This window comes from Camelus bactrianus, chromosome 1 (assembly GCF_048773025.1).
Source record: "Camelus bactrianus isolate YW-2024 breed Bactrian camel chromosome 1, ASM4877302v1, whole genome shotgun sequence".
Classification (NCBI taxonomy): domain Eukaryota; kingdom Metazoa; phylum Chordata; class Mammalia; order Artiodactyla; family Camelidae; genus Camelus; species Camelus bactrianus.
Window position 1 is genome coordinate 76,744,742 of NC_133539.1, and position 18,551 is coordinate 76,763,292.

Below are 18,551 nucleotides of genomic sequence, written 5' to 3' on the forward strand. Positions count from 1 at the left end.
GTAGTGGTGAATATGATGGATATCCACAACACTACTTAACTGTCCACGTAACGTGGACAAATATACCTCCTTTTGTATTTCGACTTCAAACAGCTCTAACAGGCTCTAACCTAAGAGCTACAGTTTATGAAAGATTTGTGTCCTAAGTTGGTATGTGGGTTGGTTTTTTAGAACCTAAAACTTACTCTCCCTTCAGAATAAGACAGTTACAAATAATGGACTTGTGTCCGGGGTAGTTAACATAAGGTTGTTTACAAAAGCCAAGTGTGTATTTCATGGAGATAAGTTCCTTCATGATGGAAAGATATTAAGTGTTATCCGCTTGCTACCAGGTGGCAGTTTGTCCACTGAGAAATATGGTACTGTTTGGTGTGGAGGTGAGAGGGACTCAGAGCTGCTGCTTCTGGTAAGTAGTAGTATTCTAAATTATTTGCTTCCTTTCTTTACTGGACTTCTCTCTACAATGTCCCTACCTATGGGAGGAGAGTACTTCCTTCTTCCTGTTGACACCAGGCCTGGCCATGCGACTTGACCATATTCAGTAGAAGATGAGAAGTGATATGTCATGTCTAAGCAGAAACTTTAAAAGCCATTGCATGAATTGATTTTTGCTCATTTTCCTCTGCCACAAGAACAGGTGCCAGATAAAGGCTTTTTATTTTGCCAGGATTCCAGAATGAAGAAGGTAACTGTAGCCAACCCAAAGTCAACAAAAATGAGAAATATATTTTTATTCCAGTATTTTATGCCAGTAGTTCTCAAAGCACTATCTGCTGAACCCAAGACCCTTTCAGGGTTAAAACTATTTTAATAATGATATGGAGTGCCCTTTTTACTGTGTTGACACTGCACTGTGGTTCACAAGTGGTGGTGGGAAATGAGTGCAGTTGCTTCACATTTTGCTATTTGTCATCATTTATTTATAGTAAACAAAAAAACAATTGTACTGGAGAATGTCCTTGATGAAGCAGTGAAACTTATTAATTAAACGTATCTGATCTTGAGTATCCATCTCTTTACAAGTCTCTTTACATGAAGCACTTCTGCATGCTGAAGTATGAGTCACAGGGAAACACGTACTTGTGTGATTATTTGAGTTATCAGCTGAACTAGCCTCTTCCTGTGGAATGTCATTTTCACTTGAAACAGTGATTCTTTAGGGTTATTCTGACATGGGCATTTGACAGACATTTCCTCAAATGAAGTGAGCCTTTACTTCAAGGAGAACAACTGACAGTATTTGTTGCCAATGATAAAGTCCGAGTTTCAAGGGTGAATTAAAATTTTAGAAAATTATCAGGCAGTGTGAGTTTGACAGATCCCAGTACTTAGGCTTTTTCGAATGAGCTTGGTAGTGACAGGAGTGAGTGTAATTTTTAAAAACGGTGTTGTATAATCAGATACCAACCTTTGGGAGATATACCAAATCCAGTGGACCAATATTTATGATTGATGAATAATGTTACAAAAGTATATATGGGTAAAAGACCGACTCATATTGCCAGACTGATGGATTTTAATGTAACATTACAGAAGTTAATTGATAGAATTTAAGACTCTATACTTCAGTGAACCTTTAAGACACTATAATTTGTTGAGTTTTGATACAGAATCAAAGAATAATATTCATAGCTATTCAAAAAAGCCATGAAGTATTCCTTCCTTATCCAACTACATACCTGTGTGAGTTTGGATTTTTTTCATTTATTTCAACCAGAATAACATATTGCAGCTGATTGAATGCAGAAGCAGATGTGGTACTCTAGTGTCTTCTTTTAAGGCAAGCCTTAAAGACATTTTTAAAATATATTCTTCTTAAAATTTTATTGTTTTGTTTTTTTTTTTGAAAAATGTAGTTTATTTTTTAATAAAAATTTTATTTGTTAATGTGTAGTTGGTTTATTTTAAAGACAAATTAATACGCATTTTAAAGATTCTTCAATTTCTGATGTAGTAAATATTGCTATAACTCATGCAAACAGAAGTTCTTTGAGATCCTCAAATTTTAAGAGTATCAAGGAGTTATAAGCCCAAAATATTTAAGAGATTGTTGTAAACTATTAAGGTTTTCAGGACTATTTGTTAACCACATTGTAACCTAGAGAAGAAAGATGGTACATTGGCAGGGTAGCTGAGTCAACCTTGTTGCAAAGTGCAAGTTGGTACAATTTCTTGACTGTCTGTTTTTTGACTGGCTGTTTCTTGTGAGGTCATTGATTAGGCATTGAAGTAGCTGATGAAAGATATTGCCTGACTTCCAGGGAATGGATTATCCTGCCTCATGATTATGGAAGTCTCCGCTACAGCTGGGACTTTTTGGTGACCCTTCACATTCACACTTTGTCAGTTCTGACAGCACCATTTACATATCTCTTCCTTAAATTGTTCTCCGTACTGTTTCTTTTGAGGACCAGACCTGGCAGTCTAGCCTCATGATTGGTCCCCTTAAAAGAACTGATACAAACCTCACTCTGTTTCCCTTTATTAATGACATGGTTCGAGAGATGTATTGCCCAGTGGGAGGATTTCTCTTTCTGACTTTCCTTAAGAGCTGCTCCAGGTGGGGCAGTCAGCTAGCTAGTCATGTAGAGTCCCCTGTGTAGTGAGAGGCCTTGTGTGAGGAAGAAGCTGAGGTGCATCAGGGGTGGGCGCACTGAAAACGTGAACCATGCTCATGGTTCACAGCCCGCCTGAATCCTGCTCTGAGTGTATTGTAACCACTTCCTGATGGAGTGTTTCTGTCACATCACCTTTGACTTGGTGGATCGGAAGAGGATCATTCCTGATGGGCAGCTCAGGTTTTATAATTACCTGTGGCTAGATGTTCATTCTCTAACAGCACAAAAAAGGTACAAGAATTATTTTTAAAAAAGAGTCTTAGTTTGATAAAGAGGGTATGGTTTTGCCTTAAAAACTTAGATGTCTGGGCTGTGATTCACCTGGAGGGGTTTGCCAGTAGTTCCTTATGGTATTGATCTGTTGACCTTTTGAGCACCATTGCAACAGAGGGTCATTATGGTCCAGTGGCAGAGCTACTTGTACTGCAGTCTGGATTGGCTAGAGAAGTTTCTCTTGTTCTGGGCTAAACTTAAAACTACTGGATTTCAGACCATTCAGTAAATAGAGCAGCACACAAATTGGTATACACTGTTTTCAATATTCACAGAGGTCCAGCAAGCTTTATGCTTCTTTCTTTGCTGTAGGAGGTACAAGGTAATGACTTGCTTTTCACTTTGAAGGTGCTATCCTGAGTTGCCACGCTCCACTGGCTCCTGGAACTTCACAGTGGTGGCAGGACCCTGTATTTCTTGGGACTTACTTTCTGTCTTCTGGCATCTCTCTCTTTTTAAGGCCTCTAGAGTACTGCTCTTGTTTCCTCACAGGGTCCTGTTGGCTTGAGTTTATCAGTGTAATCAGCCAGCATGATGTTCAGTGGTGTGATCAGATAACTAAGGTCATAAGGAATATGAGGCAGTTTAGCGATATATACGGCTGTCCAGGCCAAATGAAAGCAGCTTGTGCAGAGGGAGGAACCGTTTGCCAGAACTCTAGCTGTTACTCCAGGTACTGCACTAAAGAGATCAAATTTGGATTACCAACTGTGCTTGTAGTAGTACATTTAAAGTACTGTTCTTCTCTAAGTACATTTGTATGTTCTGCATCAGCCAAACAGTTGTATTAAATGAGTATCTGCTAGGAATTCCAGCCCTTGCTGCTTTTGATTCTTGGGTAATTTCCCCCGGGAATGTAATTTTTGGTTAGAGGGAGAGCTCCTTCCCTGATCCAGTACCACCCACTGCTCCACCTGTCCTACCATCCATGTGGGGTGTTGTCAGCTGGTAGTCCGCCGAGACTGCCCTTTTCAGCTGTGCATTCACCTGGAGAAACAGCCGTAAAATGGGAGGGTTGATCCACTCTCTGATAAATGAACTTGGGCTGAAACTTCATATATTATTTGACTACTGTAATCCCTCATTCTGGCACATATATCACAGTGGTGCTGTCTGGATTCTCAGGGATTAGTTCAAGAGTTAGATTTTGGATTCCTGAAAAGGTTGGGACATTTCTCTTTCCCAAGTGCGTGGTTCCTCTGATAAGTGGCTGTTGATCTTTTGTGGAAAGCCGAGAGGAAGATCATGGGACCGTTTTGGAGGGCGCTTTGCCTTACCTTCGTTCTAGAGGCTGGAGGTCCAGGATCGTCCAGAGGCTGTGATTTTCTGTTTTGATGGCCTCTCTTTATGCTCTGCTTCAAGTTCTTTATGTAGACCAGGCATCAGCAGACGTCTTCTGTAGGGGCCACATGTGACATATTTTATGCTTTGTGTGCTACACAGCCCCTGAAAAACTACCCAGCATAGCTCCTGCAGTGCTAAAGCAGCCATAGACCCAAATAAATGGGTATGTCTGTGTTTACAAAAGCATCGCAGGTCAAATTTGGACTACAGGTTGTAGTTTCTGTACCTCTGGTACAAACCATATAGGATTATAGTGGGACTTCTTTCTAATAGGATTTTAGGGACTTTGCAAGATTCTCGCAGAGGAATCAGTTTGATGACCACTGTGTTCCTGTTTATTTAACGTTGCTTCTTGGTTCCACTTGATGTTATAGTATAACAGTCATCGAAATTAGACTGTGCATTTTGATCTTGAAAGATCTAGAGCCGAGGTTGGCAAACTACGGCCTGCGGGCCAGATGTGGCCTGCACTTGTTTTTGTGTGACCCACAGCTAAAATGTTTTTCACATTTTAAAGTAATTGGAAAAAATATCAAAATAATGACAAAATCTCATGACAAGTGAAATTACATGAAATTCAAATTTTCATATATAGGAATTTATTGGAACACAGCCACATAAATTTATGTGTAGTTTCTGACTACTCTCACTTCACCGCAGCAGAGCTGGGTAGTTACGACAGATCTTCTGTGGCCTTAAAAAAAATTACTATTTGGCCCTTTATTGAAAAAAGTTTGCTGATCGCTGGTCCAGAGATTGGAGAAGAATTCTTTTATGTCATACTTAGTACTGCCTTGTTCTTTGTCGGTGCTTTGAAGATGTCACTTTCTCATTTGAACTCTCTAACACTGTTAGAAGCAGTAGCCTGCTGCACTGTCCTATAAGTCCGCCTTTGCTCCTCATAGCTTTCTACTGCTGCTTCTGCTTGGTCCCCAAAGCCTTGTTCATTAGAGATGATCAAGGTGGACAGCTCAGTTTTGTCATAGCCTGAATGAGCTGTCAGAGGCCATCTTACACAGCTGTGTCTACACAGCATTCAAACCCCATCAGGTAACATTCTCAGATTCCTATTACCTTGAAGGTTTGCTCACATACTTACCTCACAGAGTGACTGTAGGAATTTAATGCTGTAAGTAGTATTAGCCAGTATTTCACTGAATTTTTTATTCTGTGTAAGATACTGAGCCAAGCACCTTTTATATGTGAGAAGTAAAAGTGCTTAGTTAAGTGCCTGCTACGTAAGTATTCAGTAAGGGTTAGCTGATACTTATTTTTAAATTTAGAAATAAATTATCCCCCATACTTCATATACTACAAAAAACTTCTCTAGCCATTAAAATATTTAAAATATCACATTAAGTTTAATTGGCATGATTGACATTAACAATATTTTTTGCCTATAATATTCCTCCTTTTTTTTTTTTAACTTGTAGGTTAATATAGTCAGTTCGCATTATTCTTCTTTGTTAAATTTATAAAGTTGCTGTGAACATTGAATTAGCAAATATTGAACCATTGCTCCTAGGGGAAGTACGGAGTTAGGTTCCTGTGAGCCTCTGATCGTGACTTTTTTGTCAATGAATCAATAATAACCTTGTTCTATGTATTTCTGTTTAAAGTCATTTAATATATATTGTTGATTCACTGACATTGCGCTCATGGCCAACAACATTAAAACTCCTGCGTGAATGAAGCCCATCTACCCCACGTTTTCTCCATAAGGCACATCAAAGCCTTCTTATACTTAGGAACACTAGACAGCTTTTCCACACTGTGTTTGGGACCATTTTAAGTAGCACGGTAACCAACAAAAAGCATAAAAATACAAAAATGTGGCATTAAATGGACTTCATTTTTTTTTTAAGAGGACATTTGTTTACAGAATGAGAGGTGAAACAGTAAGACAGTGCTGAGCATGTGCACTGTAGGCAACTCAAAGTTTTTGCTCTTGTACATGTGTGAAGATTGTGGAAGTGCCACAAGTATTAATTTTGGGGTTGCATATGAATTTTGGCAAAGCAGGCAGATTTCACAAACATGAAATCCATGAATAATGAGGATTGACTATCTCCCCAGATGTCACAATTTATAATTTTAAATTTTATTTATTTATATTTTAATGTTGAATTTTTTTCACTTTTCAACCTTATGTATCTTTTAATTCTGGTAAAATATACTTAATAGTTCAGTTATGTTAAGTACATTTCCATGCAGTCAATCTCCAGGACTCTTCATCTTTATACCCATTAAGCAGCAACTCCCTATTTCCCCTTCCCTCCAGCCCCTGGCAACCGCCCTTCTTTCTGTTTCTATGAATTTGATTACACTAGATACCTCTATCAGTGGCGTTATATGGTAGTTGTCTTTGTGACTGGCTTCTTTCACTTAGCTTAATGTCCTCAACGTTCACCCCTGTTATAGCCTGTATCAGAATTTCCTTCCTTTTTAAGGCTGAATAATATTCTGTTGTATGTATATAGACTACATGTTGTGTATCTGTTCATTCATCAGTAGACATTTGGGTTGCTTCCATCTTTTGACTATTATGAATAATGCTGCTATGAACATGGATATGCATATATCTTTTCAGACCCTGCTTTTTAAAAACAAGTTTACCTTTTATATGTCATGCATACAGATGAAAATGAGTGAACCGACTGAACATAACAGATGTATATAAAAAAGTGACAGGTAAAAAGTTCTCAGTCTGACCTCATCCCATTCACTATAGACAAATGAAAAGTATGGTGTGTATTCTTTTCAAATGTGTTTTTGTGCACAATTAAAGGATGAAAGATAGATAGATAGATAGATAAAACAATGTGAAAAATACTTAATATGACTATATATAGTTTAGTAGTAATTGGGATCATATGTGTACTGTTCTATTGACTTGATAACCTGGTATTTTTACAGAGTAAAGATAAGAGGATTAGAATTTGCAGTACTTAGATCTGTGCCTGCTTTTTCCCTCTAAGATAATTTTAGAACTCGAAAAGAATTACTAATTGTTTGACTTACTTAGTGTGTAATATTATGAGGATTAAATATATTAATTTCTTATTAAGCCTTTGCTATTAAACGAGAATCTCCCACTGTCAGTGGTAAGTGTCTCTCTTGTTTTCTTATTCATTGTTTCTAGATTATACTCAGGTGCCACTGTTTCTTCTATCTTCTTTTTTCCCTTTTTTTTTTTTTTTTTTTTGTAGTGGAGGCACTGGGGATTGAACCCAGGTAAAGCTAAGCAAGCACTTTACCACTGAGCTGTACCCACTCCCCTGTTTCTTCTATCTTACGTTGTGTTTTATTGGGTTCCTTTTTGTTTTGCTGCTATACCTTTTCATTTTTTTTTTGGTAGTATAACTTAAGTTCTTGAATGTCTGAAAATGTCTTTATTTTGACTCTATGGCAAATCTGACTTGTGAGAGCAGTGCTTTCTAACCTTTTTCATGTTACAATATGTGTATAGAAAATGATAATATTTGTGTGGTGAGTGAAATTGCTTGCAGCAGAGGACTTTGGCTATGCAAGTTACCTGGTAACCCATTTATTTGTAGCACACATTACTGGTAAAGGTCTGCATTGTAGGAATCTGGCTTCAAAATATTTTTCTTTTAGAATTTGTAGGAGACTGCTCTCTTGTCTTCCAGCATCCTGTATTTTTGATGAGATGAAAGAGTGACTCTGGCTTCTCTCTAGAAGCTTCCTTGGCACTCTTGCAGTTTTTCTAGCATGATCCTGAATATGAATCTTTTGTTTGTTTTTGTTACGTTGTATGTCTTTTCATTTTAACAACTGAATCTTTCTTCAGTTCTTGAAAAGTTTAACATGTCCCCTTTTTTGGGTTAATTTTTCTCCATCTCTGTTCTCCACTTTTGGATATCTTACATTAGTGGGTGTTGGGCCCCTAGATCTTAATTCACAGTTTTTTTTTTCTTACAGTTTCCATCTTTGTGTTTGTGTGGTTTTTAGTTTAGTTTTGTTTCTTCCTTTACCTTGAAAGGAAGGTAAACTTCCCTTCCCTTTAAGGGAAAATCATTTCAACCTTGTATTACAGATAAGTAATTTGGTGTTTAGTCACACTCATTTTCCCCCCAATTTCCGTTTTCTCTGATAATGGTTCTGTCTGTTCATCCATCTTGCTCTTCTATGCCATGAGGTTTCCCCAAATGTTTGGTGGCTCAGAGTTAGTATTGGCAGTTGGAATGTGTCTGCTGCAGTATGTAGTTTTTCTCTACTAGGACTCTTGTCTGGAATGGTGGGTTTGGTATGATGGATTCTTTGGATTGGGATTGGGTGTGGCCCAGCAGACCAGACCTCCTTCTAGGGAGGATGGATGAGGAGTGGGTAAAGCGGTGTCCTTCTCACCTGGGGAACTGTGCTGTCTTTAAGTATGACGGGGAACAGTGCTTTGGTAGATTTCACTGGGTTGGTATTAAGCGATTACTCTCTTCCCCACCTCTTCCTTTCCTTGCTTTTTCTCTCCTTTTTTAAATTTCTCTCTTTGTGTTAGAGATTTTGATGTTCCCTCCATCTTTCTGCTTTGCTTTTCTCTCAGGTCTAACTCAGGCAGAAATCCCTGGTTTATAGAGATCAGCCCCCCAACTTTATCCTGAAGGGAAAAGCTGCCACCATCTGCGTCTCTTCACACAGTGAGAGGAGAGTCATCTGTCCAGAGTAAGATAATACAGTACCTGATGAAGCCCCCTAATTGTTTTCTCCTCCTGGTAGTTGTGACTAATTTGATTACAACTTGGAACTTCTCTAGGGTGTCCTTGAAAAGACTTCGATGTCTCACATGTGATTTCATCCTTTTTCCTCCTTTTCTGCTTTCCGTTTGCCCAGACTTCTTCAAAATTTATCATCCAGTGACATCTTTTCTTTTTCTGCAACAGTGCTATCATTTAATTTTAATTTAAATCTTTTCCCTGCCATTTCAGTGGACTTTGGAAAGGAGGAGAGATCCATTTATTCAGCCCACTACCTTGTGCTGTAATTGACTAATTTGTGACTGATATTTAAAAGGTAGAAAAGTTCTTAAACACATGTCTATCTTAACATGAATGACTGCTTTTGTGCCTTAGAAGAATTACTGAATTGTCTTTTTCCCCCAGTAACAAAGAACACTTTAATTTTCAGTCCGTGTCATAATGCTCATTGCTGTTCTCCGGGCACATGGCCTCCTATAGAGGAAAACATCCATAACCATAGTGACGTTGCTGGTCGTCACCTTCTGAATGCTTTTTTTTTTTTTTGTGTGTGTATGTATGCTTACACATGTGAGTGAAGTCATCTTTTTAAAGGAGACAATATATATTGGAGAATATTTATCCAATCACTCATGAAAATTGAGTTGTTACCTCTAGTGAAGCATAGCAAAGCAGGGAAGAATTTTTGAAAATGATTTAGTAAGAGCCTGGGGGAAGAGAATGAAAGATTAGCTAGATCATTTTTGTTCTTTGCCATCTTACGTGGATGTGCGGTGTAGTTTTACTATATACTTTGCTGGAGAGGGAAAAAATATGTACTTATGTCCCAAATACTACCTTTTCACTTAACACCTTGCAAACCCCCCACCCCCTTATTTTTATTTTTTGATTGTGTCTTTAGGGTATGAGGTAAAGGATTTTACTGCCCAAATGTTTTTAAACATCAGGCTTTTGATGAAAAATTGAGAAGTGTCAGTGCATACAGCTGTAGTAAAGACAGTGCCTCTACCCATGGCTTTCAGAATTTTTTGGTCTGTGGTCCACAGTAAGACATACATTTACATTGCGGCCTTGTATGTGTGTGTAACACTGAAATTAGAGTTTCATGAAGCAGTGTTTGCCCCTCATGTGATGTACTTATATTGTCTATTTCATTAACAAAAAGAGTACGACCCACCAGCTTTATTTCATGATCTACTGATTGGTTGTGACCTGCAGTTTGAAAACCCCTGATTTAGATCGTGGTCTGTTGGAATGGTGGAAAGATGGAGGGATTTGGATTCAGGTAGACCTAGGTGTTTCTAGCTTAATGGTCTTGAGTAATTCATTTGCAACTGTAAATAGTAATAATAATATCTTATTTTGATTGTAAGGATTAGAAATAAAGGCAGAGTACCCAGCAGTGCTAGGAACGATGTGGATATTTAATAATTGGGAGATTTTTAAAAATTATCTTATTGTATGCCACCTGTCATATTAAGTGGGCACTGGGACGCAAACATTGACATTTTTAGGGAGTTAGGTAACATTATATTAAGAGACATAACTGTCCTTCAGGGCGAAAAAGACTTTATACTGGAGTATATAAGAGAGATAGTAACCTAAAGGAGCAAGTCAGCATTGGGAACTTACAGGTGTGCATGCTTCCCCCCCCCCCCCCTTCCCTTTTCCCCCAGGGAACAGGGTCTCTCAAATTAGCTCCAGCTAAATGGGGTTTTTTACTTCAAGGGTACATGAGGGAGGTAAGGAAGAACAGGAATCATTTTAAAGCTGCAAAGCTACGTGTTTAAGAGAATTGCAGTACAGTTTTGACCGTAACGGATTATTTTCATTTTATGACTTCATGGATAATTGGCACATCTTCTAGAATGGAACAATCTTAGGGACTGAACCCTCATGCCTGCCTTCAGTAGCAGTGGTACCAGGCTCCATGCTCAGTATCCTGTCATTATAACTCAGTTCTGTCTCCCTCTTAATCAGCTTCTCTGCTGTGCTTTATGATTTCTGCTACAGTGTGACTTCTGCTGACCTCTGTCACACTCTTGGTTTCTTGACTCCTGGTTTTTTGGTTGTAAGCAACAAATAAAATCGAGATAATTGAAGCAAAAAAGGGAAAAGATATATGATAGTTCATTGAAGCAAAGAAAAACTGAAGAGTAAAAGATACAGGTCATAGGAATCAATGAGCTGGCTTGGCAGTGGTCAATAGTTGCAATTATTTTCCGATAGAATTTTTCTCGCTTCACATTCAGATATCTAGGAGAGAATCTGATTTGCCTAGCAGACTTATGTTTCCATCCTTTGGCCAGGGGAGGAGAAGACACTCTGAAAATCTAACCAAGACTCAGTGCAGGAGAAGCTGTATAATTTTTTAAAAGCAAAATCAGAGTGCTGTTGCAGAAGGAGACTGGGTGCTGACAGCCAAAACCAGCAAGTATCCAGTATAGTGTTACTGTGTTTGTGGAGGGGTAATATGTATATTTTACTTGAACTCCAGAGAGAAGATATGTCTGGTTTTTAGTCATTGTTCTGGATAGGATATGTTTACTGGGCACACATGTGGTTTAAAAAATGAACAGAACTTTGGAGAGGTATGTGATTGGGGCTTAGGACATACATATCTTCAAAGCATGTGATATGAGAGGAGAGAGTAAGGAAAGATAATGTCATCCCCAGGATTTTGGATTCATGTATTTTAAGCTGTCAAACTATGATCTTACTTACCTTTTAGGAGATTTACTCTGGAGGCATTGTAAAGGTTGGAGTGAGGGTGAAAGGCTGTTTAAGGAAGAGGCAGCAAGGCCAGTAATAAAGCTGTTGGACTAGTTGAAATGCATGTTTATGAGGTGCTCTGTGATCTGATTTAAGTTTCTACCATTTGTGCCTTACCACAGTCTAGCTACAATGAACTTTTACTCGAGTCAAACTTGTTCTCACTCAGAGCCTATATACTTTATTGGAATTCTCACACCTTTGGTTAGCACTTGCTTCAGGATTCCTCCTATCAGTGCCTCAGCTCACATGTCCCTTCCCCCTCTCCTGGCTATCCGTGTTCTTTAATTCTGTTGCCTCTTTGGTGTTTCACTGTCAGATCATTCTATTTTATTTACTTCATCACAGTTATTAAAGTCTGTTATTTTTTTTAAAAAACATATTCTGCTAATAGTGACAGGCAGGGCTTGATTACTAAAGAGGACACATGGGACCCAAAATGATAGTGCTGAAAAAGGATGCAGTGCGGCAGCTGTGTTGAAATAGGATGCTACAAGGTGTGTAGTAACATCCCTGTTTTAGAGAAGTGGATTCTGAGGCACAAAAGTCAAGTACTTTGCTAAAGACTGTTCAGAGTAATTACTTGGCAGGGGTAGATTTGGACTTAGGTCATTGGGGCTCCAAAACCAGTCCTCATTGTACGATGTAATAGAAGTAGAAGATGGCAGGAACCTTGCTCACTAGCACAACCTTTCAGCATATGGTGGGAATATAGATGAAAAAAATGTCAAAGTTCTGCCCTTTACATTGTGCTGATTTCATATGAACCATAACTCCTGGGGGCTCCTTCTTGTCCATTTCTTTCTTTCTGTTTCCTTTTGTACGTAAGTATTTTGAACTCTCTCATCTGTTTTATTTGTATTCATGTCAGATAGTCAAATAAGTATCTTGAAATGGATGTCCCTGATTTGCTTAATTATTTCTCTTTATTATGTTCTCTGAAACTTCCTATTACTATTGTATCACTGACTTTGAAATAAGCTGCAGTAATTTAATTAATTTCACAGTACATCGAAATCTCAAATATTGTGGCCTTTTCTTTTTAAAACATTTCTAGATACTTCTCCGAGGAGTGGTGAGCACTTACTTTAATCTAAGCTCTGATCATCTCTTTATGGGTCCCTATTTTTGCTTCCCTTTCAGGTAATTATTTTTAAACTTCATTGTTTTGAACATTTAAACATCTCACATGGCTCAAAGTTTAAAACATACAGAAGTATATTCATGGAAAGAAAGTGTTTCCTCATCTGCTCACTACTTGGTTCTCCTCCCTGGAGCAACCTGTGTTATCATTTTCTGTGTCCTTCCAGAGATGATGATGTATACAAACAGATATGTAATATGCTTTCTCTCAACGTTTTTTTAATGTTGTACATTATACACAGTTTTGTTTTTATATATATGTGTGCATATAAATAAATATAAAGCAGTATATCCTGGTGATTATGCCTTAATCAGTACTTGAAGAGTTTCTTCATTCTGTTTGTTTTTCTTTTTTTTTTTTGACCAAATAGTATTTCAGTATCACCAGACTCCTGTTGATGGACAGTAGATTGTTTCATTTCTTTTGTTAATTCTGCAGTGAATAACTTTGTACACAGGTTTTTCTGCAGATACACAAACACATTTTGAATGATAAATTCCCCACAGTGGGATTTTAGCATCAAAGAATATGTGCATTTTTTAAGTTTCACTGTCAGATTGTCATCATGGAGGTTGTAGGAATGGACACTCTTGCCAGTATTGTTTAACTGTAACATTACAAAGTGTTACAGCACTTTTTATCTTTACCAAACTGGTAGATGAAAAGTGCTATCTTGTATTTTTTTTAATGATATGCTTTTTATTGTAAAATACTTAATAATAAAAGGGCACAAAATATAGCTGATGAATTTCACAAATTGGACACACACATGTAACCATCACACTGTGGGTCATTGCTCCATCCATACCTAGAAAGATAACCGGTATCCTGACTTATATTATCAATTCATTATTTTCAAACTTGATATAAATCATACAGTATGTGTCCTCATTTATGGCTGTTTTTTGCTCAGCTTTATATCTGAGATTCATCCCGGTTGTATCAGAGTTCTCAGTGAATTCTTAAATGTAAGGAGACACTTTCATGTTTCAAGCTTTAAATTTTTATTAGCATCTTTTCATGTTTTAGGCTTTAAAATTTTTATTTTCTGTAAGCTGTTTACTTCCTGTATTCATGAATAGGGCATCATTTTCTTATGGATCTCTTTATGTATACAAAGTAAGTTAATTCTTTATCTGGGCTATGAGTTGTAACTATTTTCTTAAGTTAGTCATGCCTTTTGATTTTGCATATGATGATTTCCGCATGAAGATTTATAAAAATTATATAATCGAATTAATATTATGGCCATTAAATTTCCCCCATAGTATTTCTTACTTGTTTTCCTCAATAAGCCTACCATCTTCTGAACATCACATAACTTTTATTAAACCACACCTTAATAAAAATGAAAGTGCAATAAAGAAGTGAGAAGTGGTGACTCTGAAAGTGAAATTTGAATCAAATGTAGAGTTATAGAAGAACAAAATTTGTTACTGCCGCTGTTCAGGAGACTCTAGATTTGTAATCAGTGGAATTTAATAAAGGCATATTTATGGGCAAATGAGAAAAGTAGTCATGGTGAAAAGGATGATGTCCCAGGGGAAGTGATATTGGCAAAAAACTTCACACTAATGGAATTCTATTGACATTGAAAGTGCAGGGGATAAGATGTTAGACACTAGTCCCAATTTAGAAAGGATTATGACTATTTCCCAAGGTATATAGAATGCAAAAGATACTCACTCTGTATCTAAGTTATACCATGAGAGGAGACAAGTGATGTTCAAACTAGTAGATAAGTTATTTACAGAGAAATGAAGCATTTTAGTTCGTAATGGTTCTCATTTCTTACAGTATACTAAATGAGTGTTAGTTTTGCTATAGTTTTATCTTTTTATACATTTGTAATGGACAGATTTTACTGATTTGACTAATTAAAAGGTCACAGCACAATTTCTCCTGATTCAGGTTACTTTGCTTAGTTTCATCTCACATTTTTATGGTCCCACACTATACTATACAAAATGAGGACTGCCGACATATGTTCAAACACTCCCCCCTGCCCCGAAACCCCTTAAATTGACATGCTATGTTTCAGAAAGTGACCCCTTCTTTGTCTCTTCTGACCTTGGAGTCCATCATAGGTTAAATAGAACTCCAAATAGGCTATGTGTTTCTTTTTTTTTTTAACATTTATTATTGATTTATAATCATTTTACAATGTTGTATCAAATTCCACTGTAGAGCACAATTTTACAGTTATACATGAACATATATATATATTCATTGTCACATTTTTTTCTCTGTGAGCTACCATAAGATCTTGTATATATTTCCCTGTGCTATACCGTATAATCTTGTTTATCTATTCTACAATTTTGAAATCCCAGTCTATCTCTTCCCACCCCCTGCCCCCTTGGCAACCACAAGTTTATATTCTATGTCTGTGAGTCTATTTCTGTTTTGTATTTATGCTTTGTTTGTTTTTTTTTTTTTTAGATTCCACATATGAGCGATCTCATATGATATTTTTCTTTTCCTTTCTGGCTTACTTCACTTAGAATGACATTCTCCAGGAGCATCCATGTTGCTGCAAATGGCGTTATGTTGTCAGTTTTTATGGCTGAGTAGTATTCCATTGTATAAATATACCACCTCTTCTTTATCCAGTCATCTGTTGATGGACATTTAGGCTGTTTCCATGTCTTGGCTATTGTAAATAGTGCTGCTATGAACATTGGGGTGCAGGTGTCTTTTTGAATTAGGACTCCTTCTGGATATAGGCCCAGGAGTGGAATTCCTGGGTCATATGGTAAGTCTATTCCTAGTCTTTTGAGGAATCTCCATACTGTTTTCCACAGTGGCTGCACCAAACTGCATTCCCACCAGCAGTGAAGGAGGGTTCCCTTTTCTCCACAGCCTCTCCAGCATTTGTCACTTGTGGATTTTTGAATGCTGGCCATTCTTAATGGTGTGAGGTGATACCTCATTGTAGTTTTGATTTGCATTTCTCTGATAATTAGTGATATTGAGCATTTTTTCATGTGCCTATTGATCATTTGTATGTCTTCCTTGGAGAATTGCTTGTTTAGGTCTTCTGCCCATTTTTGGATTGGGGGGTTGTTTATTTTTTTCTTATTGAGTCGTATGAGCTGCTTATATATTCTGGAGATCAAGCCTCTGTCGGTTTCATTTGCAAAAATTTTCTCCCATTCTGTAGGTTGTCTTTTTGTTTTACTTCTGGTTTCCTTTGCTGTGCAGAAGCTTGTAAGTTTCATTAGGTCCCATTTGTTTATTCTTGCTTTTATTTCTTCTGGGAGAACATTTTTGAGATGTATGTCAGATAATGTTTTGCCTATGTTTTCCTCTAGGAGGTTTATTGTATCTTGTCTTATGTTTAAGTCTTTAATCCATCTTAGGTTTATTTTTGTGTATGGTGTAAGGGAGTGTTCTAGCTTCATTGTTTTACATGCTGCTGTCCAGTTTTCCCAACACCATTTGCTGAAGAGACTGTCTTTATTCCATTGTATATTCTTGCCTCCTGTGTCGAAGATTAGTTGACCAAAAGTTTGTGGGTTCATTTCTGGGCTCTCTATTCTGTTCCATTGGTCTATATGTCTGTTTTTGTACCAATACCATGCTGTCTTGATGACTGTAGCTCTATAGTATTGTCTGAAGTCTGGGAGAGTTATTCCTCCAGCCTCTTTCTTTCTCTTCAGTAATGCTTTGGCAATTCTAGGTCTTTGATGGTTCCATATGAATTTTATTATGATTTGTTCTAGTTCTGTGAAATATGTCCTGGGTAATTGGATAGGGATTGCATTAAATCTGTAGATTGCCTTGGGCAGTGTGACCATTTTAACAATATTGATTCTTCCAATCCAAGAGCATGGGATATCTTTCCATTTTTTAAGTCTTCTTTAATTTCCTTCATTAATGGTTTATAGTTTTCTGTGTATAATTCTTTCACCTCCTTGGTTAGATTTATTCCCAGATATTTTATTACTTTGGGTGCTATTTTAAAGGGGATTGTTTCTTTACTTTCTTTTTCTGTTGGTTTATCATTAGTGTAAAGAAATGCCACTGATTTTTGAACGTTAATCTTGTAACCTGCTACCTTGCTGACTTCTTCGATCAGCTCTAGTAGTTTTTGTGTGGACCTTTTAGGGTTTTCTATATATAGTAACATGTCATCAGCATATAGTGACACTTTTACCTCTTCTTTTCCAATTTGGATCCCTTTTATTTCTCTCTCTTGCCTGATTGCTGTGGCTAGGACTTCCAAGACTATGTTGAATAGGAGTGGTGATAGTGGGCATCCTTGTCTTGTCCCAGATTTTAGTGGGAAGCTTTTGAGTTTTTCACCGTTGAGTACTATTATGTGTTTCTTTATTTAGGACTTGAGTTGCTGAAGCTATGCTGGATCTCATTTCTTCACTAAATTATCAACTGTACATGCTAATAGTCTCATGAGCTATACAAAGAAGAAATGAGATCATGAAAAAACAGCAGTAGTGTTGTGTGTTTCTTGAGCACCTGCTATGTATACTAGGTTCTGTGTTAGGTATTGGAGTATAAATAACATTTGGTCCTCTTTTTGTCTTGAAGGAGCTCACAGTCTACTAGGGTTGGGCAGATAGATGAAAGACAGTATAATGGAGTTATGTAGAAATATCATAGGGAAATTATAGTTCGTGATACTGAAAATTCAGATAACTGAAAATATTTTAAAAGTGTTACTGAATTCCCTGCTGTGTTCCATGATGTTGGGGATACCACAAGAGTGATTTTTGTTTCCAAGGAAATTGGTGAGAACTGTGATACAAGTTGAGCCTCTTTATATAGTTCTGGTGGTAGCATATCTAATATATGCCGTAACAAATATTTTTAGTATAAATAATACATTATGGAAATAATTGTACTTAGACAGTAGGTCCATACTGATTGTAATCTGACTTTGGCAGATTAATCTTTAAAACAAGTAGCCTGATTTTGGATTGCAAATGCATTTTATGAGCAGAGTAGGTAAATTGACCAATTCAAGGGTTATATTGTAAATTATTGTTAAAGCTAGGTTTTGCGCTTCCCAGTCCAGTTTACTTACTCCAATCCTGTACTTAAATTTAAGTATTATGATTTAGCGTTATGTATAGTCATCTAAAAAGGATTTCATTTTGATTTCTTTTCTCTCTAAAAGCTTGACCTCCTGTACTTTCCTTTTTTTCAGAGATGATATCAAAGATACTGATTCTAAATATTTACTGAACACATTTTTATTCATTATTTTTGGACAGTCTGTGCTGCGAACTCTGTGGGATATGAAAATGTCTAGCTGTTGGTTACCATGAAACTTAGTTTAATCGATAAGTCTTGAGTACAAATAGCTAAACAGATAATACAACCTGGCAATCATTATCTTATGCGTGCTACAAGTGTGGACTTGGGTTCAAAGGAGTAAGCAGTTATTTCCAGCTAGGGGGATCAGAAAAGGCTCATGGGTGCAGTACAGCTGATAAAGCTACTTCATGGACATGTTAATAGAAGCCCATACCAACTGGAGCAAAAAACATTGGGAAAGTCCTGAAGATAAAAGCAAGTTTCTCTGAGGTGTCTTTATTTTGTTATACAACCCATGTTTGGTAAATGATGTTTGACAAACGATCATTGGATCATAAGTATTACCATTTTTTACTTTCAGTAGAAAGTTATCCTATTGTTAATAGGATTCAGTATTGCATAGTATGATAA

The 18,551-nt window shown here is 37.1% G+C and overlaps 1 protein-coding gene across 6 annotated transcripts in view; it reads left to right on the forward strand.

The window, feature by feature from the left end:
• Nucleotides 1–18,551, forward strand: part of TBL1XR1 (TBL1X/Y related 1) — a 155,744-nt gene that overhangs the window by 34,297 nt on the left and 102,896 nt on the right. For 2 of the 6 annotated variants that reach the window (XM_074367686.1, XM_074367674.1), the window contains exon 2: nt 333–406. The exons of the other annotated variants lie outside the window; for them this stretch is intronic. The gene's annotated coding sequence lies outside the window, so the exon portion shown is untranslated. The remainder of the gene's footprint in view (nt 1–332; nt 407–18,551) is intronic. 6 annotated transcript variants of the gene reach the window in all.